Here is a 27,684-nt window from a genome sequence, read left to right as displayed (position 1 = left end):
ACGGAAAGTATTCATATTTACCACAAACGAGGTATAACTCGTTCTGAGTTACGTCACAACTTTTAACATTTGTGACGTTCTAATTGCTTCTTTGATTTCTTAATTTGCATTGCATGTATGTCACTCAAATTGTGGCTAAAAAGTGATAAAAAAATGTGAGTGTGTCGAATTGTTGCCAAAACGTTATCAACGTCCTTGGAGAAAAACCGAAGTAATTACCACCCAAAGGTCAAGCAACCTTCACACTGTTTTATCGTACACTATTATGGACCTCATGTTTAGTACGCGACAAGTAGAATCTTTCGAAAGATACTTTAAACAAATACGCTAATCGGACTAGTTTCAAAGAAAATTGCCTTATCTTTCCAACATGCATTCGCCTACTGCATGACCTGCACTTTTACATCTATCTTCTTATAAACGAGTCACACACCAAGCTTTGGCTGCATTTTCTCTGATACCTAACCGATAAAACATGCCAGCACAGAAACAACAAAAAATTACGTAATTGTTAGTAAGCAACAAAATTACGAACATCTTGACGTCACCAATAACGTCACGGAACTCATTGTTGTAGTCTGTATACTTTTCAAAACATAATTATTTTTTTTACTTCGAATCCTTATGGTTAATTGGTCATTTCGGAATGAAAGTTCATTGTCAAAGATATTGCCTTGATGAAAAGCCTCCGTGATAATCTACCACACTTTATGGGCGCCAGAAAATGAAGGAACTGTCGCCATACATAACCAACTATCTTGTGTTGTCTAATAGCTCATATATTCAAGTGCCCTGCTATTGATGTTGCATAGTAACAGCACTATGCCGTAGTTACTAGAGTCCTGCATGATACCACTTTCGCTCGCTCGACCTAGCTACAGTCTCCCATCTCCGAGCGGCAATCGAGTAGACATTTTATAAATGTAACAATCGTAGACCCACATATGTAAATATTTGAGAGCTTCTTTGCTCGAGCGAAGAATGCTCGTAGTTTCAGCCCATAATTATCTATTTCATTTTAAAAATTGGTAAGCCCCCCGGCGCGGGGTGGTTCGCACATCGCACTACGACGCCAAGGGTCCTGGGTTCGAATCCCGGCCTGGGCATGGATGTGTGTGAGTGTCCATTCATCAATTTAATCATATCATCACTCATCCCCATCTTCGCAAATTAGCCAAAAATGGCACAAAACGCGAAGTGAAATAAAGCAAATCAATCAATCGAAATTGGTAAGATAAACTAAACTACATTTTAAATGCTCGAACATTCTTCGCTCGAGCAAAGAAGCTCTCAATTCGGTACGCTATCTACCGTCGCCCGTACGAACTATTTGGCGCTCGAGCAAAATCCTCTCTTCCTGCAGCACAAAAAATAAGAAGAAGAAAAATAATAAGAAGAAGAAGTTGACTGCAGAAATGAAAGTCTGCTGGCTCGATGGTCGAGTAATCGACTCCCAATCTTGACACCGAAGTTCTCTGGTTCAAATCCTAATGTAAGCATGGATGTTCTTTGTGAGTTGTCCTTCATCAATGCCATCATATCATCACTCATATTCAACGTCGCGATTTGACAAAATATGTAAAAAAGCGACGATAAATAACAAACAAAAATACAAGAAATGACGTTATAAGGTCGTCAATTTTCGCTGCCATTCAACTATCATAAAAAAAATGACCGTGTCCATTTTGAAAGTATTAACTACTATTACGCAATTAACCAAATTAATTTAATTTTAATGATTCAGTTTTTGAAAATATATTAATGGTGCACAGACCACTGCAATTTATAGGTCTAATCATTATATATCTTTATGCAAGATGAAATATTCAAAATTAAATTTGTCACCCTCTGCGGTGGAGTGGTTTAGCACAGCGCACTACGACGCCAGAAGTCCCTGGTTCAAATCCTGGCCTGAGCATGGCTGTTCTTTGTGAGTGCCCCTTCATCAATTTCATCATATCATCACTCATCCTCATCTTCATGGCAGAAAAGCGAAGTAAAATTAACCAAATCAATCATATCAATCATATCTAATTTGAAAGTTGCTGTCTCAATGTTGTATGATGTATGTGTGTATTTAATATTCCAAACGATTACCAACGCCATGCTGCGTTCAAACAAAGAGAGGAAACTAAAATAATGCTCCTGCTCTTGTATGTGTGTGTGTATACCTATATACTATATACAGGGTGTCTCAAAAGTAATAGCGCAAACTGACACAGGTGAAAGTACACAATAATAGAAGCAAGAAAGTCTCAGCAAACATTGGTCTGCAAACGAGCCGTTTTCGAGATAATCGCGAATGTGTGATTACAAGTCGCCACTGACTTCATTGTTTGTAAACGTCGTCCTAGTTGTTAAAATGCTTTCGAAAACCCCCGGTTCATTTCGGAATTTGTCACAAGCATGTACATAATGTACTGATTGTATCCATCCTGATTGATTACAACGCCAGCTCTCGGAAATGGTCTGGACCAAATGAAAGAGCAAACCTCGGAACGCGCAAGGAGTAAAGCACTCGGTGTTTACAAAATGCAATCAATGACGGCTTATAACCACACATTCGCACACATTATTAGCATTTTACCAACTAGCACGACGTTTACAAACAATGAGGTTAGTGGCGGCTTGTAACCACACATTCGCAATTATTTCGAAAACGGCTCGTTTGCCGACCCATGTTTACTCAGGTTTTTTTGCTTCTATTATCGTGTACTTTCACCTGTGTCAGTTTGAGCTATTACTTATGAGACACCCTATATATATATATATATATATAACCTGTTGCTTCCAGTTTTTGTAAATTAACATCCAGTGTTAAATTTTAACGGCAGGATATTCTGAATTTAACTGCAACTCATAAAAGTGTACATCACCATGTTTATCGCAATATTTACACACAGTATTTTGTGGAGTGTGGAGTTATAGTCAAGGACGCTCGCAGGGTGGGCGGGAGGGGGCACTTGCCCTCCTAAGATAAATGGAAAAAAATCATATAATTCGAATGGTGAAATTGTAGGAATATTTTATTAAAAATATTTTTTTAAGTGCTTTACAGGCTGTAAGTTACATCAATTAAGTGCCATGCAATAATGTTGACTGCCGTAACAAGGGGTATGCGGGATGGAAAATTTTTGGTCGGAACGGGATTGAGAAGTGATAATTTTATAATTTTAGAGTAAAAAACAAAATAGCCATTTGCTGACTAGATGAGGAAAATTTCCAACGCGGTGAAAATCTCGAATTCTACACACTTCGCCAAAGAAACTTCAATTCAGTTTCAATTTTATGATTTGTAATAATAATTATAATATCAATAATGACACTAATAATAAAAAGGTATAGTTTTCTATGACTGAAGGCCAAGATGTGAAATCTTACCCTGCCCCCTTCGAGAAGAAATCCTGCGGGCTCCCGGCTATAGTGCATTACTTTGATACCTGTTCGTACTTCTTTGTCATATGAACAACATATGGGGATCCTGATGTATTCAGTCATGTTTTCATGAAGCAACGACGAGACTGCTGTAGCCATTCTCAGATGCTCGAAGAGTTCGGTGTCAGTTTCCTTTGATGTGTGTATTGTGCTGACCATACGTGTCGTTACTTTGGAAATACTTAGATATATAGCCTATATTGCATAATGTAGAGTGGGATGCATAAATATTAGTAGGTAAATTGTTTATCACCATGCTCATACAGTATATTTTGAGACAATAGAATAGAAAATAGAAACAAAATGAAGCAGGTGACAATGAACTAGTAATACTTACGCATCCCACTGTACCAAGATGTTACATACACAATGCACACAATAACAAATTCTTCTGGATTATTGGAGGACGTCATCCCTCTGATATCGACGCTATGCCACCAAGAGAATCACATATATCCATTTCCAAACAACCTACGTATCTTAGTGTATGCTTATTTACAGTAAAAGATACATTGAGCTGTAAGATTAAAAATTATTTTGCGTTGCACTACTAGCATGTGTGTACAAAATACAGTCTACAGAATTTACATCCACTGGTTCTTAACCTTTCGTTTAGCTAAATACAGGAAGTACTAAATCACATCAAATAATATGTATGTTATGTTGATAATCAGTTTTCTTTTATTGCAATTACTATATATACAATACAATTTATCACGATGCTTATATCTTAATGGTATTAGACTGTCTCTCTCTCTCTCTCTCTCTCTGTCTCTGTTTTATGTTTACGTCAAAGATTGAGACGATCTGTTCTTTGCTTATGAATCATCTGAAATTGTGGATTTTATATTTAGGTGTTTTGTATTATGAGCAATATATAATAATAATAATAATAATAATAATAATAAATGATAAAAATATTATCATGTTTTAACCTTCACCAAGGTGTAGTAAATATTTATCATCGGATTCGGTTCATTTAATAACTGAGACCCCATTTTCCTCCAAGTCTTCGCAGACCACCTGGGAGTCTGCGGGCCACAGGTGAAGAACCGCCGAACAGGCTATAGTTGAGCAAAACATTTATCTTGATATCCGTTTGATTGCCACGAAAATTTGAGAATACATATTTTTATTATAACATGTTATAAATATTTCGTTGAATGTAATATGTGTGCCTTAGGAGTTGTGTGTATTCATCCTTATTTTACAAACAAGATAATAATATGGCATTTGTTTATTAGTTATGGATATGAGAAACACATATTGTATACTCGTACAGCAGACTATTTCGGCATTTGAGTGAATAAATGAGTTCATGCAATGACGTCTCTTAACAATTTTTTTTTTCGTGCATGCACTAGCGTACGGAGAAGGTAGGAATTTAAAAGGTGGGCATTATAAAGTTACGTTCTAGGAGGGGGCGGGTTACAGATTAAATATTTCGTAATTATCTTTTTTTTCAACTTTCGTTTCAAAAGTTCTTCAAAGATAAAAATGGTAATCGGAGGATTATTTTAAGGGAGGGTTGCATTTTCACTTTGGTTCTCGTTATTACATTTGAAAATTTTAATTTTCTCAAAATTTCGAGAGGGACTGTAGCTCCCAGTTCCCCCTGAGTATGCTAGTGCCTACATGGGTAGGTTTTCTGTTACCACTACACCAAGCTCAACACACGAACGATGCATTTTTACCATTTAAGACGTCGTTTCGGTTTTGTGGTCAAGATTTCCACATGTCAATTCAGCAGTATTTTATTGCATCAATTGCACGAAATAACACTGTTGCTTGTAATTAAAACATTAATGATCCCTCCTCCTTTTTTTTGCACGAGCTCCATGTTCTTTCATCTTCCTTCGTGTGAATTCTGCATATTCTTCTCAACCTGCAAAAGTAGAAACATAAAGTTATATTTTAACATGCTATTTGGCATGAAAATGTGCACGAAACATGCAGTTTGCAAGTTACACAAGCTACTATACTGTAGCCCGAAGACATTATGCCTCATCTTCAGCAAGAACATAAATCCTTCTTTTATAACGGCTTTGGTAATTGCCCCGTGAGGATTATTTGAGGCAATTTTGTTGCAAATGATTGGATAATGATGGCTACGGAAGCAGCTGCCTTTGTTGATGACACTCTGCAGATAATCCACCAATTAAAGATACTTTTTTCGTGTCATTGATATATATACTAAGTCATCAAGAGAGAGACTGGTCAAACCCCTTCACGATACCAACAGATGGGTGCCTCGGGGGATACCCGGGTTGGGAAAAAGATAGCATAATGGACTGGATGCTACCAGTAAAAAAAAATATGGTAACAGTTCACTTCACTTGCAACGCTCATGTAACATCTGCTGGAATGATGAATGGTACGAAGTTTGCCAATAGAACCTCCGAGCTTAAATATCTGTAAACTGTTCACCATATGCAAAAGCAATGATCGACATTTCTTGTTGCACGTTACTAAATAAACAAACATGAAAGAGTATTCAAAACTAACCATATGAACGAACAAAAGAGAACCTAGTTCATTTAATTCCCCCATTTATCTCTATTATTAATAGTATACAAAACATGCAACCAGCTGCTGGCCTCAGTGGTTTTTGTTAGTGTAACATGATACAACACTATCTCAGAAGTCGCGCGGTTTTGTTTACAGAAACTTCGTTTTTGCAGTGGATGGAGAATAGACACTGTACTACATTTTATATTTTGTTGGGTTTTTTCCATCTATAAACATAGAACTGCAGTCTACCTTCAGTATCAAAACAAAAACATGCATATATTGTCCTAAGTTTTTTAAAAATGTTAAACTATGATAACTAAAGTAAAACATCTTCAAATCCACTCTTGGATATCTGAAAGAACGGAAAGCTCAGAAAGGTCACCGTTCCAGGAAAAATCACAATTAAAGCAACAAATGCAGAAGCTCACATTTTGAAGCAAAACAGTAGAAAACACAACAAATTAACATCAAGTACAAGAAAATAACGTAATTCAATATCTGCGATGTTCTTTTGGAAAAAGACAGAATTTGTCTGAATGTACAGAATGTTTCTCGCGGGTTAAATATAGTCAGAAGTGATCAAACGATTCATATACTCGTAGACAGTGAAAGGTGCGGTAAGTGCTATGAAAGGACCTACATACATTTTTCAGATAGATATTTCGATTTAAAGTGACCAAATGCTGGTTAATTCCGATTAACAGTAACTCATTGTTTATCAAGGACACTTGAAGGTGGCGAAATGCTATTAAAAGTGGCTAAATATTGTTAACCTACACTTGAATACGAGTGACAAAATTGTTCATATCATATGGATACTAAATTCGAATAAAAGAAACTAAAAGTTTCTGTATTCATTCATATAATACGCTTGTTCTCGTGGCAACTTCATAAATTTATATTAATTTTCTGATACCAATCCGAGGCAAGAGTAACTAGATCGACGTTTGTACGAGACTGTTGGCAGTATCGTCTCGGTAAAATGCCTCTCAACCGTTACTAGCCATGTTTAACAACAAAGCCATTCCTCTCTGTAATTACCAAATCTCCAAGCCTTTTGTTTTTCTCATCAAACAGGGATGGTAATAAGGGAGAGAAAAAAAAAAGCAAAGCGGAAGTACGTCACATCTCGCTGCCCACTAAGAAGGCGGAGCCCCGAGTGTTCGCGCGCCACTGATTTTGACACTGTCAATCTGCCACCCATACCTCACCGCCCCTCCCATACTCATATGATGTCGATCCCTAAAGCTCCGCCCACACGCTTCTCTTTGAGAAATTTACACTGCGTCCGTCAGCTGAGAATATTGAAGGTGAACCCATTCGTCTCCAAGGAGCGAGCAATTACAGTCAATACGACGGAAGTTATTATTCACAGTTTGGGGTTTGGACTGTTATTGATTTGTACAATAGAAATGATCCTGGGTTGTGCCTTCATTGCCAACATTGACTCCGAATTGAAGGGAAATAAAGGGAGGGGGAGCGTGCGATCAATATATAGGAGTAACCAGCGTATGTGCGCAAGCACTGAATATATTAAAGCGGCCATCTTTTCTGCACGGCTTCCACAGACGCTGTATGGATCACAGCTCCAGAGAATGTTACCTTTAATTGTTATTAAATAGTACTCGTGCTCAGGTCTACACATCATTAGTTCTATACAGTTTTCTACAATATTCCTAGCCTACATGTAACCGTTGGGGTGTTATCTGAAGAACTGGTGATATTGGGCAGAAGCAGTTTAGCGTTTGTGCTAAGCGAAAATAAAATATTTTGGTCTGGGAGATGACTGACTTGATATTTTACTTCGCTTTTCTGCCACTTTTGTCTAATCGCGAAGATGGAAATGAGTGATGAAATTGGTGAAGGGACACATACAAAGAACACCCATGCCAAGGTCGGGATTCGAATCCGGGACCACTGGCTTGGTGTGGAAGACTATAGAATAGTTCCAATACCAACCAGCCATCAAGAAACCCATTCTTTCAAAGATACAGAAATACCATGTACCTGATTTAATGCAGCTCCAATTTCAAAGGCTTTAATCACATCTATAGCATTTTTGCAAGTTCAAATGACCGAAAGTCAGTTGGTAACAATCGTATGTAGCCACCTCGAAGTGCCCATGTAAACTCTTTACGTGCCTATGTGAAATATTGTCACTTGAGTCGTATATAGCAATCTTTAAATGTTAAAGTGAAACATTTGTTGACTTTGAATTGTATTTAACCCCCAACAGTGACTACGCGAAAAAATTTAGCCACTTCTAATCGCATTTATCCATCTTTAAGTGCCAGAATGAAACATATGTAACGTATGGATTTGTAAATTTTGGGGGCGAGGTTTTGGCTAAAGGGTAAAATCGATAGCTTTGTTAGTGCGATTTCACGTTCTCGGTTAAATCTTAATTGAATCTTGATATTAGTTCTCGTCTAGATTTGGTTTCGTTCTTCTAGGACTGAAGGGAACACACAAAATAGCAGTTTATATGAATAACATATTTTATTTCGATATATAAGTGATCTGATGGAAATCGATTTTTTAAAACCTGCAAAACATTTTTAAATAAATAGAATGAAATATCATTTTTACACAACACACGTGACTAGGATCTGGTAGAGTTTTGCGTAGGGAAGAAAATAAATGTTTTATTTAGACATTTATTAAAACTCAATGTGGCTAATTGTTAGCTTTATATATACGGGCAGTAATGACGTTGTAGAATTATGAAATTAAGATGCAGTAATCATCGATAAATTTACCGATGAATTTGGCAACATTTTAATAGGATTGTCTGGCAGCGAGTTACTTGTAATGCAGTTAGAAGTAACGATGACTTTTTGAGTAACGGTAACCTAAGCTAGTCACTTCTTTAAATAAGTAACAATAATTGTAACTAGTAGCTAAATTAATTTTTACCTTACAATTAGTTTTTGTTGATAATAAATAAATAAAATGTTTATCTTCATATTTCACGTGATCCATTGAATGGGTTTGCTCGAATTTTCTTACCTCTAAGGCCTATTTTCATATTATACTATGATCATTGATAAAAAAAAAATAAGTAGTTCGGCTTGCAAATCATGTTTGAAACTCGTTATGCGAATTATGTTATGGATAATAAAGTAAATATAAATGTAACCTAGTTACAAAAATAGTTCCAGTTACGCGACATCAATTTTGCATATCTGGATCCACTATAAACCCCCTTCATAACTATGAATAAAAAATAGAATACAATTAGATATTTTTGATTCCCAGTGGGAACACAGTTCGGATGTTCGGATCACATTTTAAACTGTAGGTCCAGCCACATTTAGTCTTTGTCCAGGCAAGAATTTCTGGAGACGTTTGGAGCTGAGTGGTTTTATAAGTACATTTTATGCACAGATAAGCTATTCGGGACTTGACCTATACAGTTTAAACTGGGATCCGAACCACTATGGGCCTCCACCGGGTATCGAACCCGGGACCCCTTGATAACAAGGCGACGACGTTGCTACTACGCCACCGTGGAGGCCCCCAGTAGGTGATTTGATTTAATTTGATTTGCTTTATTTTACTTCGCTTTTTGTGCCACTTTTGGCTATTTTTTTTGCGAAGATGGGATGAGTGATGATATGATGAAATTGATGAATGGACACTCACAAATATCCATGCCCAGGCCAGGATTCGAACCCTGGACCCCTGGGGTTCCAGCGAGATGTGCTAATCACTCCGCCACAGGGGCCGGCAGGAGGTGATTTGACAAGGCCCTAATTGTCATAAGTAGTGCATACACACGCAAACGCTACTTTTCGTGCAAGTTATTTCACAAACCTCACCAATATCAACTTTTATGGCAGGAGTAAGAGAAACTAGTTTATAGCACGATACGCTTGTACAATAACAAGAAATCTGTTACTTTAAATATTCCAAATGAGACCTACTAGCACTTGGATGAGTATGAAAAAATAAGAGGACAAATTTTCAGTCCTCAAAACTGACCGTCGCTGCAACCTTGCGAAAGAATATTATTTTAAGTAAATACAATACTTTGTACAAGAGTTGGCTCCTACCTTTTTGGAAAAGCAGAAAATTACAGGTTTTGAACTGACCTGCAACGTCGAACAGCTGGCGACCTCTCGTATTCGGACGTTTATAAGCGTCGTCTCTTCCGTGACACGGAAATGTTAATTAGGAAAGCAAGACTACTTTGTACGATGTGCTAACCACAGTTCCTCAAGCCGTATGTAGTGTAAAAGGCGTCTGGTCGAAGGTGGAACCTCTAGGTGTGCAACGTACGTATGAAATACCTACGTAAATAAAGGAACTCCCACGTATAGAATGACCATAAAGTTTACAGAAATGGACACACATATTGGTGACGATAAGCTTCAGAACTAAAAAGAAATTACTACATTTTTTGACGTTTATATTAAAATATATGTTCTTTTGATTGATTGTGTACGAAATTTCATTATGCATGTATCATTCCAGAAGTGTTTAAATTAAATTCTTAGGTTTATTACCATAAATATATTGAATTTAGGTGAATTTAGGCTTGAAACAATGCATCATTGACGTAACAACCAATAAAATGTACGGATAAAATGAAATCAGCAAATTTAGGAACAATAATAATATCCATAACAATGTCGAAAAATGATAACAAATATTTATTTGTTATTTATTACTAAACAATTAAAGTACAAATATCATACTGGTTTTTACTATAGTCCGAAAATAATGAGTGGAATCTTGTTTTTCTTACTTTTTAAGAAAAAAACCATAGTTCTCATGCATTTTTATCAATATAAAAAACACGTAAATCACAGAGCCAATAGGCTAATACAGTATTATAAGAAACAGAAGAGAGTTTCTTATATTTTTTTAAAAAAATTTACTATATTTTAACTGGTATATTAACGTAGTCCATATCACCTATAAATTATTCCTGAAACATACGTAATAAATAGATTCTGTTATTTACGGTTTTCAATCAATATCCATTAATTATAAAATTCCAGAGTCAATATTTAAACATTAAATATTTACTAATTTTGCTATCAGACTCATGTTACGCTGTTGGTTTTTCATAATGCAGCAGTTTCCTGATATTTTTTTATGATTGTCTATATTGCGAAAATAAATTCTATCATTAGCTTCATAAACTGTATAAATGTGCTCCATACAATACATTGTTATTCTATTTCTTACGCAAATATACAATAATTCCATGTGTCTTATGCTAAAGATTACTTCTGTGACTCACTGTCACAGTTCACAGGGTTCTCACTCATCGCACGGAATATAAACACCATCGTTTTCTACGTCAGTGCGGAATGACTTCGTTGTTAGGTTAGGCTTGTTATGTATAAAAGAAGGACCTTTTGAACACATTTCAAAATAAATTGAAACAGTGGTGTATAGTGTACACCTTTTCGACTACCTTATAACTCTTACCCAGAGTAAAATATGTATAAGTTACAAAAACAGTGGGAGGAGTGGTGCAAGATAGAGCTACAAAATACCACATCCTATAAGTGGCTGCTCAAGTCAGAAATCATATACCTTGGTACCGAAACATGAATCTACCTCGGGAAGTAATTGTTTTAATATTATGAATGCGAACAGGTCATGTATTAGTAAATCAATATTTGGCTCGTTTAAAGATTGTGCCATCAACTTCCTGCCAATGCGGAGAAGCTAATCAAATACTTAATCATTTATTTCTTTAATGTCCCTTAAGACAACAATACCGAGAATCTCTATATAAAAACTTACAACATGCAAAGGTACCATTTCCGATATCCTTATCTACACTAATATCTGAACTTCGCACTGCAGTTATTTGGATTCTTTATAGTTTCGCTAGAAAACATAGGTTTACTATTTAAATAACCACGATGATTCACACTACAATTTAAATTAATAATCTCACAAAACTGTTATACCATAAGAACAGGAAGACATTAGTGTTTCGAATAAATTGAATGATATTCAACAACAGTTTGGAACAAAGATATTAACAATAGACCCTGAACTCAGCAACTTTGGCTAGAAACTGCAAACGCGGTGTGAGCCATAAAAGTAAAGAAGACGAAGAAGGTGTATAGTGTAATTTCAATCCACGGATAAAACATACAAATGGCTTGCAGAACATTCTATTCATATAATTTTCCAATATCAGTTATAACTTTTATTATGCGTCTACGTTCGGGACATGTTCGCACTAATGATGACCAAGCACGTTTACACATAACATCTAAACAAGCCTGCACATGTGGGGAGATTAATCAAGATACCACACATCTCTTTTTACAATGTCCAAATTTCGACAGAGAACGAGACAAACTATATTTTTCCCTCATCCTTTCTTTCCTGTGGATAACAAGTGAATAGTGAACTAAATATATTTTGACAAAAAATTAAAACAAGTTGACCAAAATCGACTCACAGTTGATAGGGTGAGTAAGAAGAAGAAGAAGAAGAATTGTTAGGTTTAATTCTCTTAGCATAAATACACTGCAATTTTTCGTGGTCTCACTGTGGCTTGTATTATTCATGCTAAGAGAATTAAACCTAATGAACCTAACCTAACAACGAAGGCATTCCGCTCTGACGTCAGAAAATGAAGGTGTTCATATTTTTTGCGATGAGTGAGACCCCCATTTCACAGAAGGCTGTCGATTTAAATTCAATAAATTTTGACAGTCCAAGTATAAAAAATACATAACCATTTTTGCCCATAGTCGTGTTTTTATTCTATTTTCTATTTCAAGCTGGTTTGCTTGTGTTGATATTATGTTATTTTTATTAAAATGAATATATATAATATAGAATTTCTGTTCGGAATTCCCTCCTTTTTCATGTATATTACTGGTGGGAAACCTCACCAATCCTGGGCAACGGACGGATTGACAGATTGAGAGACCCTTCCGTTAGCATTCAAATACGCAAATCTCAAATCAAACCTTACATTTAGAGCTTATCGCAGGAATGAACTACAGACAGGTACCTACAAACCAAGGACGTATTTTGAGTAGGGTTCAGGGTGTCCACAACCTTCCAGAAAGACCATGAGGTTCAAAATTATACTATATATTTTACATACAAGGAAATACTTATTTACTGAAGCTGCTTTATTTCCGCAAAACGTACATGAAAGTAAGGATTATATTGTGATTGTACATATTTGCGTTGACAGTGCCTGCAAAAATGTATGCATACCACTAATAATAACAATACGCATAGAAACAATAATCTAGGACTTTACTTATCATCAGCTGGACGTAACAGCATTTTTGGTATTCTATAAATTATCCATTCATTATTTATTATTTTTTACATTAATACCTTTGATAGGACAGCTATTTTATGCAAATTTTAGTGATTCTAACTAGACATAAGCTAATGAATACATGCTCTTATATCTCTAGTCTTGTATAAACTTTTTTAGCTGTTCATGTAATAATAATAATAATAATAATTAATTTATACCTATTTTAATAATATTATTAATAGGATATAAATCCTATCAGCTTATTAATTATATAATCTATTATTATTATTATTATTATTATTATTTTTATTTTTATTATTATACGAGAGATATTTGGTTGGAGCCCCTCCCGAAATGTAGTTCGAGATACGTGGCAACTACAAGAAGTAGCAAGATAAGTCAAAATGTGCAATTCCTTTTCATTGGGATATTTCGTGGACTTTCAAAGCGTTTCTAATGTATTAAAATAAGCAAATTGTTCTAATTTTTAAAGTACGACTTAAATATTACTTTCGAATATTTAGCACTCTTTCTATCTCTATGTCTCTAAAATTCTTGTCCACCGTGTTGAATTAGAATAGTTTGTGGAAAGTGTTTTAGAAGTGTAACCTTTTGAATTGACACTGTGTCAAAAAAATGCATGCAGCAGTTAAGAGATAACAGCAGCGTCGTGCTTCTAAATTCAATACTGAGAGGTTTCATTCATAATAAATCAATTAAGACATATTTTCATGGTTCAACAATTGATCATTATTATTTGCATATAGAAAAGAATTGATAATTAGGAATGTAATTGTAACTTAACATCAAGAGCTTCACTTTTTGTCAGCAATATTGAGAGAATTTTGTTTACCAATAATATCACACTGGTCCCTGAAAATGTTATTATTGTATTATTGTTATTATTGTACGAGGGTTGGCTGGAAAGTTTCTGGCCTGATGGGGAAGGAGATGTGGTAGCGAGCTGAAATTTTATGTGCTTCCTACATAGTCCCCTTCTACTCCAATGCACTTTTTCCAGCGTTGCTCCAGTTTCTCTAACCCACTGGAAAAAAGTTTCGTCCTGGGTGTGTAACCAGTCATTAACAGCATACATACGAAATGATGACACCATGTTTCATCCTGAGTCACAATCCTGTTCAGAAAGTCTTCACGGCGCATGCGTTGCAAATGTGCAGCTGAGAGCTTCACTCGTGTGCGTTTTAGGTCAAATGTCAAGTCTCGTGGAACCCAATGCGCAGCCACTTTGCGCATTTCCAAATGATCACGAATAATGACATGCACGCGCTTCTTCGAAATACCTAGACGTGTTGCAATAGTTTGTTGCGTCAGTCGGCGATCGGCCATGATCATGTCATGCACTTTTGTGATCTTGTCGTCTGTGGAAGCACTCCGCGGGTGCCCGGTTCGAGGTTCATCACTGAGGGACTGTCGTCCACGTTGCAATTCATTCACCCACCACTTCACTGTTGCATAGGATGGGGCATTGTCCTGTAAGGTGTTTTGCATGTCCTCATGAATCTGTTTGGCCGTTCAATCCTTCAGGAAGAGATACCGAATCACTGCACGATCGGCGATGCGCTGCTCCCTCACAGATGGCTCCATCCTGGCTCACAATTCCACCTGCTGAAAAGGAACGGCTCAATATTAGAACATGTAACCTCGTAGGGTATCCATATAAGGACTACTCTCTAACATACAAAAATTTCATGAACCAAAAATGCTTCCTTCTGGGTCAGGCCAGAAACTTTTCAACCGAACCTCGTATTTCATTATCTTACTTCAATTTGACCGTTTTTACCCTGTAAACCAAATTTATCTGTTCCCGTTTAGAAGTTGTAGTCCTGCAGCAGTGGAAATTTATCTCTCTCTGTTCATATTAACAAGGTTCCCTTTCTAAACTACAGCTACGTATATCATTGGCCGCCCACGCAAAGTCCATATTTGGCGGATTTCCTCCGTATCACAGTCTCTCCTAAAGAAAAAAAGCAGAGAAAAATCTCTCTCGAATAAAATGGAAATGAGCAGGAAGTAAAAAAAAGAAAGAAGCAAGAAAAAGCTTATCCGTCTTCAAGGGGGATAAGCACCAGAAAGAGGACTACAGAGGAAAACTTTTGCCCCCTTTTTTTATTATCTCCAAACAAGCTTGCGGGAAATGCATTTCGCTTCTGCGTCAGAAGCGGGAAAGATTATGCAAAAACTTTCCACTGGCTCCTCTTATCTCTTACCTTCATCCTGTGGCTCGAATATTCCTACGAGGTCCTAACGACATCATTTTTATGTCAGCGTCTGCATATGTAGACGTTCGGAAGCAGAGATACGCGTACACACACACACACACACACACACAATGTGTAAATGCCTTCGTTTTAATGGATGTACAGTACACATCCAAAATACGGCTACATTATGCAACCTGGTAAACACAGGAATAAATTAGCCACTGTCACATACCATGCAAGGATATAATTTTTCGACCGTTCTCTATCCCCTCCAATACTTTTCACAAAATTTGGGTGAAGAATGTAGCAAGAAATAAATGTGACAGATACTTTATACTTTCTTTCCTTATTCTGATTATAATTGTGGTTATTTTAGATATATCTAATAGGTATATACACACACAGTAGCGACGATTGGGTGCCAAAAGTGGGGGTCAAGACCGTTACTTTTTCTTGGTAGGCAAGGTTTAGCATTAAGAGGCCATAGTGCGAGAGCCAAAAATGTGTGTGTGGGGGTGGGTGGGGGGACTACTCCTTAATCACCATCAATGTAGAGTGCGTAAGCTGATACATGAAAAAGTGTTGCCTACGATAAATTGAAGTATAAGACCCAAGATCAAAAAACCTAGAACTTGCAGTGAAAAACTTAGAAATTGGGTTCAGAAAATTGAAATATAGGTTCAATCCCAAATAACCTTTCTGTGCAAAAAGTGGACTTAAAAGTAAACTCAAACAAACAAATAGCCAGTCGCGTCACCTGATAATGTTCACATGAGCACATGAACACTCGTGTATATATCTTAAATTACGTACACATTAAATATATACACACACATGCGTATATTTATTCCAAAAAATACTACACACAATTTACTCTGACACGACTTCTTTCTCTTCTGATAACTTCTCTAGATAGTTGGTAACACTGACTCTCACGCTGTTCCACGGAGGGCGTTGAAGACAATTGCTGTGCGTGTTGCATAGAGCTGACAGCAAAGGGGTTGTTGGCCACTACTCCGAAGATGTTCACTTCGCTGTGCAAACACTGATGCAAGAGGAAATACTTCTTATTCGGCACCAGAGTGCAGCATGTGCAAGGCTCGTCTAGGGGGACTCGAAAATGTTTGTGCTACATAGTTGCAAACTTTAGCGAGAATTCACTAAACCTGGCTGATTTTAAGGGGGAGAGGGACAATTTCACCTAGGTCCTTCTTGTATTACTTCAAATATAGCGTGAATTTGAGAGAAAATTGTTGGAATTGAAGATGAAGGTACAAGGGAGAGGAGTAAATCTGCATTCAGTACAAAAACATTATTGTGAACACTCGTTTCCGAACCGCACGCGACGCCACTGCAAATAGCGACGCATATGTGATTAGAAATAAAGTTTCGGCGCTAATCATGGGTGACACCCGGCTTCGCGCCCCCTGGAGGGCCGGGCCCAACAAACTTCGTTGACAATTAAAAATTTCCTGGATGCAGTAGCCACTGACACTGGAAAAGTGTAGGACTGAGGGATCCGGCGGATGCCTTTTCTCAATAATTCAGACATATTACGCTATATTTGTATTTGATATTGTTTTATCACACATTTATGGACATTCCAAATAATTGAGAATCTACTAGAACTATGATAGTAGCGTAAGCTAGCGTAATTTTTGCCAAGAATGAAACCTACACTTTCTCCAAGTTTCTGTCACGATTCTATTCTTGGTCGCGGCTATGTAAGGCAAGGTCGAACCACGAGAACGCACTTGAGGTGAATGCCTGGGAAATGCACACGCACTCTGTGTTAGTCAGTCACAAATCCAGATGGCATGCCGAAAGACGTGGTGGGCGGGAAAGGAGGCGGGGGGAAGGCGACCATTGCGTGTCGAAGCAAAAGGACCATAAAATACGAAGTGATAGAAATATGTCAACGGGTTTATTTTCCTCCGTAAAAGAAAAATGTTTTTAGCATAACAAGATACAGAACATAGCCGGGCAAGGAAATTGAGGGGGAAAAATTATAATGATAAATTACATGGATGTGATTTATAGTTGCATTGCAGGCAAATTGTACTTATGTTTGTTTACGGCTGGCCTGTAACAGTTAGGTGTAAAAATTAATTTCATTATGCACGGATATACACTGTCAGGAGACGATGAAATATATGGCGGCTGATTTCAAAGTACTCAAGGACCAAGACAATCTTCTCTAGACAAGTTAGTACATTAATACACATTATTCATAATTTTTTGTATACAGCTAAGTATGTAGAGGGAGATTATTTTCGTAACATCTCTGGTTGTGAATTTGCAGCTTGGAAGCGAGTCATAAATCCAGAAGCTTCAAATCTAGAACTGAGTCGATGACGTCGATTTTTAGCGATAGGTGCCCAGCACTTATCGCTAACTCTCTTGCTTACTCTCTACGCTGCTGTTAGTCAGCAGATGTTGATGTTTCGAAAGTAATGAGCTTGTACACTAAGACGTATCAAATCCAACAATCTGATTTTCCGATCGAAGACAAATGAAGAAGCCAAACATTGCACGCACGATTGTATCAAATGATGTATTTGATTTTCCTAACTAGGAACTAATCATGTCTATGAGGATTTTTTCAACTGCAGAATAAATAGAAAAATCTAAGCAATGCATTTTTATACTATTTGATTGTCTCCTCATCTATGAACAACAATAATTGCATTTATACAGCGTGTCCACAAAAAATTCCGTGATTATAAACACATATAGCATCGCTCTCGGTACTCATATTTATATAACGTTTGTGCCATTAGAAGAAGAAACTCAAAAATTTTAATACCTAACTACCTACCTCAGTGGCACTGAATGTGTGCTCCTCGTCCCACGGTGCAAACATCAAGGCGATATTCCCACTCATGCCACACGCGTTCCAACGTATCTACAGTGACGGTCAAGATAGCGGCAATGATACGACGTTTCAGATCTTCCAGATCTTGAAGCAGTGGAGGAGTGACACCATAAGAAGAAGTCATGGACAACAAGTCTGGGGACCTCGTTGGCCACTTGCAGAACACAGCATCTTTGTTTCCGGAGCGCCCAATGCATCTTCCTTCAAGTTTCTCATTTAGAAAATTCCGAACATCGAGATGGATTTTGGACACGGAGGATTTAGGGATGTTTAACTGCAGGCTAGCTCTACACAATTTGCTTCTAACAATAATTCCATTTACAATAACACATTAACAATCGAAAGATTTTTTCCTTTTGTTTCCCCTTTTTTTCATTTTTTCATTCTTCTATTGTTATGCCATCCATTGTTGTAGTTAACGCCAATAATCACACATCCTCTAAAATTCTTTGAGCTATTTTTTCGAATGGTATTGATATAAATTTCATAATATACATAATTGAAATTTTGTGGTCCTTTATAATCACGGAATATTTTTGTGGACACGCTGTATATCAGGAAACAACTACATTTACAAATTAAAAAGAGCGCTAATGTATTATTTTTAGTGATTTCTCGATTTTTATACTTATCGCCGATTCAAGTTATTGTAGTACACGTATCTCATCTCCATCTGCCGTCAAACAAGTTTAACAATTTAAATTAGTGCGATTTGAAAAGTTCTCAGACAAAGATAATTTTTTGTATTTAATTATTTCGAAGCGTTTTGCGGTATGACGAAACTCCCAAACCTCATCTTGGCAATCCTTGGTTATAAATGTGTATTAAAGAGTGGTAAAATTTCACCTTCAGCAATTGCATAACGCTTATGTTGGGACACACAGATTACCAAAATGTGTCAATTGGCACAAAGAATAAATATTTATTAACTCCAGTAACACATTCAAGTGGATCAATTGCTAATGATGCGGTTTTTTTTGTATCAAAATACACATAGACATTCTTCTTTGTAGCTGATCAGTGGTGATTCATTCATTCTTAATTTTTGACTTTTAACCACTGTGTTAATTTTAAAATACCAACGTTTCGGAGTCTGAATCTGCCTCCGTCTTCAGGGTAGTGACGGAGGCAGATTCAGCCTCCGAAACGTTGGTATTTTAAAATTGACACATAGACATGCATCAATAAGCTACTGTTCCGTGTGACGCACTTAAATGCATCAGTCGAACAGATCAGACATGGCCATTTTCAACGAACTTGCAAGTGTGTCAATTGATGATATAGGTAGCAAAAAACAGAATTATCTAACAGGATTTAACCACTTAGAATATCAGTAATTGTACGAGACATCTTGTCAAAAAGAGAAACAAAAATTAACAAAGTCAAGAATATAAACAGTCCACCAGCCCAGAAGACATAGGCTAGTTAATTGTATCAGTTAAAAATAAGCAAAGTATAATTATGATATTTTTCCTTTGTGTAATGACGCCCTGTTATGAAAGCCTTATCTGTTATAGGCCTTTTCTACTCTTAAGGCGGCCGGTCCTAGTTCTGGCAAGGGAAGAGGTGAGCTGGGATTACGCCGCAGACCAACCACACAACGGCAGTGGCGCCGAGAGACACGACGCGGCGGGAAGAAGTACTACGTGAACCTCGTTCTACTGGCTGCTGCGTTTCTTGTCGTGCTGGATTGGTTGCTTCCCCGCTCCCCACTTCCCTTGCCAGGATTAGGATCGGCAGCCGTAACAGTAGAAAAATGCATTTAGCTCGATTACCTAAACTAACGTAACCTAACCTTTCAATTAATTTGGAAGATCCATAAAGAAATATCCAATATCCGAATTTCATAAATGTGGATTAAAAATTACATGTTATCCGCATACATTTTTTTAATGCTTTTTTGATCCACATTAAAAAGTATTCACCTGTTTTTTAATAGTAAAACTCTGGATATATAATAGAATTTGCACGCAACTTGTTTATATTTTAAGTTGACAGTAAAATGGGTATTAGGTGTGAAATAAATAGACTGCATTGTGCAGGGGCAAATTGCGTTTTGGTACAAAATATTCACAGAAAAGATTATACAGTCTTATTAATTTTTTCACTCATCTTCTCAGGGTTGAAGTCCATGTTTCATAACAATATTTGTAAAATTGTACTAATTTGTATTAGAATTTATAAAACATATTAAACTCACGAACAAAAATAACAAATCAGATTTGTAATATTTAGACTGATAGAATAATACATTGGAAGTACTCGTATGTGAGTGCGCGCGCACGTGTGTGTAGGAGTGGGTGCGTGGAGATGGATCAGATTTGGGGAATTCCTACTTGTAATATTGTGGGATTTCCACCAAAGTCATTTAAACTATTATAAAATGCAAGAATGCAGTTGTCTATTATATTCTTTGAATGGCGGAAAGGGAGAACACTTGATAGGTTGTAACAAACAAAGTGGCCATCTTGATGTCCGCCATCTTGAATTGATATCTATTTTTCACTCTTTGGCGCTCTTTTTTAAAGGACATTTGGATTGAGTACCACCAGGATACTCAACGTACCAACAATGCATATCCTGGGATTTAAAGAATATAATTCTAACATCCTGAAAATATCTATATCCTTCATACATTCACAACATTCCAACATGGCTGCCTTGAGATAAGAGAACAAAATAATATTAAAAACGTAGATACGTTAAGCTAAGATGAAATTAAAAGTGTTACTTTCAAAACTGTATAATTACGTATTTTGGGAGTTGTCACTGCTTTGTTGTTCGTGCGTCTGACCATCTCTCCTTGTCATTAATTAAAATATTACGCCTTCGTTACTGTTTATGAAGCTCATAATCAGAGTTGTAAAAGTGGGTGGAGGCTAACTCTGACATGAAAGGCACTTCATGAATTCATAAGCAACAACTTCCCACATTAAAGATCACACTGTTGAACAAAAATAGCAAAACGATTTCTAGCTGAAACCTTAGAAATTATAGGTCCTTAGCATTGATTGATAGTACACATCCAGGAAAAAATGGGAAATTTAAGCATAGACTCGAGACGGAGGTAGGAAATTTATTGAATGGAAAACAGAATTATCGAAATGGTAAAAACAGAAGTAGAAAATATCCAAGATTAGACATGAAACAAATAATGAAAAAAATTAATTTCTTTAACGGTCTAAATAACTATCATAGAATTATTGAAATACATGTATGTAGAAGAAAGCAAGAAATACTGTATATCCAAGTGTGGTAAAGGATGATATTCAACTTGACGTCATCACGCAGTGTACTCTGGGAAGAAATCGGGCAAGCAGATTCACACGTGTTAAGGAAAGAGAAACCTTCTTACAGTGAGGAAATTTGCATTACACCACTTTACACATATTTCCCGGTTTCTGTAGCGCTTCGGAAAAGGTAAAAATATGCATTCCTCATATGATCACGATAATCATAAGAATCACTTAAAATATCATACGCACAATGCTTACCTGGTATTTTCAACGCGGATCTGATCTGTTTGCCCCGAAATATGGCACAGTGAATTACGAGTTTTGTTAGCTGATAAAATAAAAACGAAGTTAACATCAAATGATGGGAAACAATAATAATTTTGTAAATGTTCAAGTGGAAATAGAATTTCTGAGGTACAAAGAAGAAAACATAAAAACGTATCCAATAATTGAAATCTAACAAACAGTTATTGATAGGTTAGAACAGAAAGCTGTGTATTATTAACAGAATATGTTGTGCATATTTAAAGTTGACAGTCTAGAAGCTATCAAATTAAACCAGACTTAAAGAAAAAAAACTAGAACCATACTCTTCGAATGCGAAAAGAGGAAAATTGAAGAATTATTCAGCAATACAGGGAGAAAATTACAAGTGAAAGTTGAACTCTACAAGACTGAAACATTGAAACCGGTATTGACGATAAAGAAAATTACAGTAACTCTCCAGTATATTTCATTCAGCGGATGAATACGTAGTTTAACGTCCGAGTGGAGGATGCCGGGAAATTTTTGCCCCGAGAATGCTTCTTTACAACCCGCTTATACAAAAGAGGGAAGGGGGAAAATATCGTTTCATCAAGATAAGGTAAAAATATATATTTTCATCCAAGCCCCATGAGAAACCGTAGATGGGGTAGAAGGAGGGGGTTAATGCCGAGGGGGGCGAGGAAGGTTTGTGCCTGATAAACCAGCTTCCGTTTCTGAACTCTGTAATTTTTAACCGGGGAGAGCGCTTCCGTAATGCAGATACGTAGGAAAGGGGGCATTTGGGAACACGAGCAACGCTGTACACGGCTGGGGCTTGCGTGTCTGGACTTAACTATGTACACCGGATGTACACTCACACATTCTCACCCCCCGCCCCCCCAACGTCACCTCTCCTCCACTACACTATCTCCATCCAGGTATTCCATGCATCTGGAAAACTTATGAACGGGAATGGTCTCACCCGCTCGGCAAAAGGCCATTTTTAAAAAAACATTTCGAATTTGAAGAGCTGTACAGTACATAATAGAGTACCAGTTGCTAAAAAAGAAGTAATGACATTTGGAATGAAGTATTTATAAAGAAGACACGGATAACTAGTCTTGACACCACATGCACTATAAAATAATAATAAAAAAACTTTTCCTGAAAAAAATTAAGACTTAAATTTCAAAATTTTTATTAGGAATGAAGACGATCGCATGCAAAAAGATGGATTGGGGGGTTCAAACTTCCTAGATGGTGTGTATTTTACACGAGGGGGGGGGGGGTTATAAAATTTGGCCCCCTAAGGTATCCTATATTTTTGGTCCTGATGACACAATTATTATTCTTTTATTATTATTATTATTATTATTATTATTATTATTAACAGTTTTGTTACCATGATACTTCACTTCCACTAATTCCATGCTCTGTATTAATATCACTTGTAAACTTTAAAATATAGACACATCTGATTAAAAATTATTCATTAAATTTCGAAGATAACACAGTACACTTAAAAGTTGCTTTATTTTGCTATTGCAGTAAAACAAGAGAACTTCCCAAAGAAAAGGCAGTCAACAACTGATGATATTCTGTTTCCCGCAGACTTTGTACTGTACTGTATAGTGTATTTAGGGCTATACCCTTTATAAATACACCATAATAAACGTGTTTTGTTGCTATAAATGGAGTTTTAATGCACTTTCTACTGTTCTTTAGTTTCAGTAAATCCGGACTTTCGTTAAACCGGTCAACTTACCCCCCCCATTAGTCCGGATTAACGAGGTTTTACTGTATCACAATATTAAGAAATTTAAATAGTCGATGGTCTTTATCACTTCTGCCTCTACAGCGTCTTATTTTTGTGCTGTTGATCCTCGACTTGCCTAGTAGCTCTCCTTACAAGGCATCTAGAAATTATACTTAGTGTAGTATGTTTTGCATTTGTTAATTAGCGTCGCTTTTCTGCCACTTTTGGCTAATTTCGACCATGAGAAAATTGATGAAGGGCCACACACAAATAATAATACCCACTCCCAGGCTGGGTCTTCAGGGGAAACATCGGCCACTTAACGCATCGGCCACTTAGTGGCTGATATTTGAATATTAAAAGAGATTATAATGTGACAACAACGTTCAACCACTTTTCAACTTTTTGCAGCGTTGTCTACTGTATGCTTGGCGCGCTGTGGAAGCCATTTTGTCGTTCTTCTTTTGTCTTTCTCTAATTGCTGAATGCAGTTCTTGTTGTGCATTTATCAAACCGTGGAAGGATGCGATTAATTGTTGCGGTGACCGAAATCTCATAATCTACATAAACCTATAGCACCAACATGGCTTATTAAATGTTAATGTATGTGAGAAAATCGCGGGTCTTATCATTTCATTTTCAAACATAAGAACAACTGGTAATTGTGTTGGAGTAATTTAGCTTTGATCTTTTGCGTTACTATTGCACTTACTTTATTTACGGTTATGTAAACAAATGAAACTCGTTCATTTTTTCATATTGCCTTTACTGTTTCTTTCTAAACTCTTGCTAAGATATCCAATGGCTTTCTTCTTCTTAATAGTTCAACCCTGAGGTAGGTTTGCTCCATTCGCCCTTCCCTATTATTTCCTTGCTCACTTCATATTTTCTTCTTCTCTTCTGTCTTCTTTTGTCTCTCATACCTTCGTACGTATTTACAGAATAGAGCTGTGGAACTTGTTTGTACTTTGATTTTGTTGTTTACTTCGTTGCATTTCTTCCTTCCTATCTTCCGTCATGGTTTTTATTTTTCTGAAGCTTTCGTAATTCACATCTTCATCGATTTGTTAGTCACACTCAATTCCGAGCCTGTTTCTTCTCTTTTGTAACCTCTCATCTTCCTTCAAGTACAGTTTTAATTTCATAAGTTGCCGGCCCTCGTGGCGGGTGGTTATCACATCGCGATACGCTCCAGGTGTCCCGGGTTCGAATCCCGGCCTGGGCATGGATGTTTGTGAGGGTCCATTCAGCAATTTTCATGATATCATCACTCATCCCCATCTTCGCAAATTTGCCAAACGTGGCACAAAAAGCGAAGTATAATGAAGCAAATCAAATCAAATCATGAGCGCCCCAAAAATGGAGCCCCCCCCCCAACCCTTGGAATACAGATTGATAGATTAATTTGATTTATTTTACTTCTCTTTTCTGCCACTTTTGGCTAATCGTGAAGGTGCGATGGAGGAAGAGACAATTACAAACATACAAGCACAGCATCCAACACGAGCTCCACGGAGAATTGTACTGGTCGTTAGTCCAAACGCCAGAGCCTCGCAATCTTTAGAATGCAGTCAGGGTGTACTACGTGGAAAGGAGGTTGACATTCACAAGGGGCACCCCTTACAACCCCTTTGAATAAAGAAAAATTACCTACTTCTCTCTCGTTCTTCCTTTTTATTTGCAACTCTCATTTCTATTTCTTACCTTCTTTGCAAGTAGCTTTCGATTTCTTTTCTCGCTTTATTATATCTTCGTTAGTGTTTACTTTACTTCTTGAGCATTCCTTTTTCAGTGTTTTCATTCCCATTTTCTGTCTGCTTCTTCTTTGTTCTTTCTCTCTATCAATCTTCTGCTTTCTATTGCTTCTCTCCCTCTCTTTATCTGCTTATCTTTCTTTCTTTCTTTCTTTCTCTCTCCCTTCCTCTCGCTTCTTTATATCCGCCTCCTTCTCTCTCTCTCTCTCTCGCTTCTGTACTTCTTTCTCTCCATCTCTCGCTTCTATATAAATGGTGTAGGTATGTATGCGCACAGTCGTGTATGTATGTGTGTGTGTGTGTCTTCTTTATTTTCCTTTCTTTATCTTCCTCACTTAAGTTCTTGTTCTCTTCCCTTTTCTCTCTCTCTCTCTCTCTCTCTCTCTCTCTCTCTCTCTCTCTGTCTCGTTCTTTAATTCTCTTTCAGAGGACCCGGGTTTTAATCCCGGCCTGGGCAAGGGTGTCCCTTCATCAATACAATCATTTATCCTCATCTTCGCGATTAGCCAAAAGTGTCAGAAAAAACGTAGTAAAAATAAACCTCAATCAACAGGTAATTTCTATTTCATTGCCGTTCAAATCCCAAGTTCTCATGTGGCAAATTAACAGGACCTGGAAGACGGCAAATGTAGGTAAATATGATTTCTGGATCAGAGTATAACCTTTTGCGATACTCTTGTGACAATCAAGGAATAAGAAATATATTTTTTGTCTTCATACCACATTCAATATAACGAAAGCTTATTAAAAGTCTATATGGTTTGCATATATTTTCTCGTCTTCTAAGAAGCCTCAGCTAAACTACTTCCAAAGCGGCAGATGGCACTGTCACCTGCATTTCTTCTTTACATTGTGCTAATCACGCTAAATTACCCATTTTCTGTCTCTTCCTTCCTTTACTCGTTTCTCCTTTCTATACATGTCAACCACATTTTTCAAACAGGAAGGAAAAGTAACAATGTTCCATATTTGATCGAGTCTTTTGGCGAAACGATTCTGTTCCTTGCAATTAATGTTACCTTAAGTATATGCAAATGTAAATGCCGGGGTTCCATTAACGTTCAGTAGTGTCATATGTTCTGGAAGGACACGTTTTTCTGTGTAACAGAAAGGCGTGGTTGTAACATGTAGCCTCACACATGCCGCGTGAAAAATGTCTTCATGTGTGTTTTATGTTAACCGAATGAGATTTTAGCATGTGACTTTTTTTAAGTTGTCACTAAATATCTATCACATGATTTTTAGGAAAAAAATAGCTTGGCTATCAATATACAGTAACAATTGTGGTATTATCATACACAATATTCTGTATTTAATTCCCCAACTTATGATAATTTGTGTGTACCGCATCATCTTCCTCTATGACACAGTCTAAAGTTTTTGCTCGCGTCTATTCGATTATGGCAGCTAAATCAACCAGGTTCAAAGACTGAAAAAAAACTAATTTTAGTCGACAGGATAATAAACCTTTTCTCGAGCAGGCCTCATCTCCAGGAAGGTATCAACTCGGGGCAAGCCCTGGTACCTAGTGACCTGTTGGGTGAGATGAGTTAAGGCAAATGGATAATAATCCTTTTTCTACTCACACAAAAATAGGAAATAGTTAGGCTGGAGAGTTCAATGAACTAACCGATCTCTGTAATTTCAGTCAACAGCAAAAGAACGACAAAACGTATGTAACTACATTATCATCTAATCATAGAGAAGCTCAAAAAACTTTATTTCACGTTTCCATCAATTTTTAGGAAAAAAATATAGTAATTAAATCTCAAAACAAATTAAAACTACCTCTTTTTGAGTAGAAATAATATCCAATCGATGTTCAGTTTCTCGTTCTGCATTTCTCAGCATTTGCCGATACATTATGGCCATCTATTGCTGGATTCAGCAATTAAAAACTGTTTGAGCTGTTCTACGGTGATGTATAATGTGGTTGCATGGTTCTTTCGTATCTCGAACTGAAGACACTCTGTATATTTACTATGAATGGTTAATATTATCAAAATCATAAATCTCGTGGAAAAGAGAAACAAAATAACAAGTTATTTTCTTCTTTCATCCAAAATTGACAGTGGTAGCTATTATTGTGAGAATTATTAAGAGTTATTATACGACAAAACAAACTCATAACAATAGTAGAGGATGGATTGATAGAAACTTTTATTGATAAATGTAATTATTTCCTATCGTAAACCAAAGTTTTCGTATATAGCCCAGCCCAGTGTCCAACAGTGATAACCAGAATGCAACCATTACGTACTTTATTTATTTTTTAAATTTCCAGTACAGCAGAAGGTATTTTAAATCAGGTAGAAACAATAGTAAAACAGTAGACAAGTAATAAAAGAAAACAGACCAAGATAGAAAGAGCCCCGTTTCATAATTGCA

General features: G+C 36.7%; 1 long non-coding RNA gene across 1 annotated transcript in view; it reads right to left on the bottom strand.

Moving 5' to 3' along the window:
* Nucleotides 1-3,998: 3,998 nt before the first annotated feature.
* Nucleotides 3,999-27,684, bottom strand: part of LOC145989387 (uncharacterized) — a 65,289-nt gene continuing 41,603 nt past the window's right edge. The window contains exon 3 of the long non-coding RNA XR_014441832.1: nt 3,999-5,320. This is a non-coding gene — a long non-coding RNA (uncharacterized LOC145989387). The remainder of the gene's footprint in view (nt 5,321-27,684) is intronic.

This window comes from Lepisma saccharinum, chromosome 6 (genome assembly GCF_977018435.1).
Source record: "Lepisma saccharinum chromosome 6, izLepSacc3.1, whole genome shotgun sequence".
NCBI lineage: Eukaryota > Metazoa > Arthropoda > Insecta > Zygentoma > Lepismatidae > Lepisma > Lepisma saccharinum.
This window is presented reverse-complemented; position numbering and strand designations above follow the sequence as displayed.